The 2,609-nt window shown below is 35.1% G+C and overlaps 1 pseudogene; it reads right to left on the bottom strand.

The window, feature by feature from the left end:
• Positions 1–1,735: 1,735 nt before the first annotated feature.
• LOC122571280 lies at positions 1,736–1,848 on the bottom strand (annotated as a pseudogene).
• Positions 1,849–2,609: the final 761 nt, after the last annotated feature.

Below are 2,609 nucleotides of genomic sequence, written 5' to 3'. Positions count from 1 at the left end.
GAATAAGATCGAAGCGAATTCGATCCATAGGCGTAGCTTCATTATTTCTATTCTTATATTTTTCAGTCCACGATACTTGATCTTCCGTTTCTTAAATATTTTTACTTTTTCTATAGTTGTTTTATCATTTTCTATCTCTGTCGTGTCTGCAAGATTTTTCTGCATTTTCTGTATTTTCTGTATCTTCTGTATTTTCTGTATTTTCTGTATCTTCCGTATTTTCTGTATTTTCTGTATTTTCTGTATTTTCTGTATTTTCATGTTCTGAAGTTACTTGTACAGGATGGAACTTTCAAGCTAATCGAAAGACACGAAACGGAGGCAGTTGTACGGATGAATTACTAATTTAATATCGCTACGAGGAATTTAAGAGTGCATAAATGTCATATCTTCTGGTTGTGCAACAGGTCGCGAATTCAGTAACAAGAAAATCGGGCTGGATCGTTAAATTAATATCATCGTCTACAAAATGACTGCATTCGTATTTAAAATTACATATACAAAAGTAAATGCAGTTGCAATCGTTACGATTATTAACAAGCACAGTTGACGATGATCATGAATGGACTTTTCGTTCTCATCCGTTCATAATAAATCAAACAGGTTTTATGATGGCATTTGATTTACGAGAGATTCAAAGAGCGACGGGAAAGTTATCATTAAACGTTATATCTGTAAAATGCTTATTATAGAAACTTTTTTCGTTGTGGGTAGAAATTAAGTACACGCGATTGGGAATTCGAGCGACGAGTTGACTCGATTCTACGATTAACGATGATAACAAATTTAGATCGTTGGAAGAATACTATTTTTTCAGCTTCTAACACGCCGATATCGTCTCTGTCGTACCGATGTTTCTACGAGTGCAACAGGTCGCGAATTTCGCTCTAAGAATGCCATAAACTCGTTAAAAGGTATTATTTGGTCCATACTACAGTCTTGTGCACAGAGAATTGTGACAATGCAAACAGCAAGAGCGAGCCGCCTGAAGTTGAAAATGCGTTAGAGTTTGCTAAACTGATTACCGTGTTGCTATCGTAAATGACATTCCACTCAATTCAGCAATATTCGCGCTAAACACTTCTTGTATAACGGTTAAAGTTTTTCAGGGTATCGAAAATGGCAGCGAATTAAGATCTCAAAGAGCTACATAACAGTGCATCACAAGCAGGTAAAGAGTTCCTTCGTGTCTCTCATCCATCGTTACGGTAGCTCGTAAAGTTATTTGGATTTTCCATAGAAAGCATTTATGTATATATTATATGTGATATATAAAACATTTGGAAGTTTCGAGTCTCATTAGAGTGTTAATGAAATTTCATGGTTCGTATGACACACATTAATACATTTATGAAAAGTGCGAAAAATTTATTTAAAATTCCATAAAAGTATTTAACAGCTTTTGTGTATTTTCGTTAATATAGAATACTATTCTCGTTCACTTATGTTATCAATCGCGATGTAATAATCTGCTGTTGTATTGTTTAAGGACAAGAGTGTATTTATTTAGCATATGTTTTACAAGATATTTAAAGATAACAATTACATTTGTTTCACACACTCTACTACTCTTCTAGTGCCATTTCTCCCTTCTTTTTCTTCAGGGATCCTGTCACGTAACGTACATTCACAACACTCACACTCACATACACACGCCCACAGTTGCACATACTGTAATATGCGTACACTGTGCAGGACCAACCCACGGTTCTAACGCGCAATATTACGCGCACATATCTCAATGGAACACTTCGCATTTTGCAGCATGTCATCCCTTGCGCAGGGGCCATATGCTAACGCTTCTCTGTATCGTTCCACTTTTAGTATATGTACTATCGAAGGAAGTACGTTAGGTATGTTTTGTTTCCCGTATATAATGCAACATACTACCTTTGCGACAACTAGTGAGAAAGTAAATATCTTATAGCACACCCAGCGGCAGGTCGATGTACTACAAACGCAAGAGTACTTATTGTTTCCTACATTAACCTGTTAGGTACGGTTCGATTTTGTGCGAGACTGTTTCTCTGTACGGCAGAGTCTGAATTACGCGTAAACGATACAGCACTGCAATTTATGATGGATAATACTGTTCTCTACGCAAGCACATTGGAACGAAGTTTTTGATAATTAAATTATAATTTTTCTTAAACGTATGATGCATATACTTTAACTTCATTAGTGCAATAGCGTTTTTCAAATTGCTCTTCGTTTTCTATTTTGAAGCGACATTTTGAGGTTGAAGATTTTAAAAAATTATAAGGATACGTATTATATATTAATATATAAATTTATCTAAGATTCCATGAAAGTGTTCAACTGCCTTTGTGTATTTTCGTTAATGTAGAATATTATTCGTTCGCCTATGCCATCAATCGCGATGTAATAATTTGTTGTTGTATCGTTCAAAGAAAAGAGTGTACAAGAATAATGGAAGAGGTGAAGAAAATTTAACCCTTGAACTGTAGAGGTGGATATTTCATGTCCAAGTTATTTTGACCGAGTTGAGTTTCTCGCAAAGGAGCAGATAGAAAACCTTCCCAGCCTCCTGCCCAAAAAATGATTTAATAGAAGCTTTATGATAACTTTAATCCAAAACATTTAAAGAT

Source organism: Bombus pyrosoma, linkage group LG9 (assembly GCF_014825855.1).
Source record: "Bombus pyrosoma isolate SC7728 linkage group LG9, ASM1482585v1, whole genome shotgun sequence".
Taxonomy (NCBI): domain Eukaryota; kingdom Metazoa; phylum Arthropoda; class Insecta; order Hymenoptera; family Apidae; genus Bombus; species Bombus pyrosoma.
Note: the sequence above shows the minus strand (reverse complement) of the source record. Positions and strands in the feature narration are given on the sequence as shown.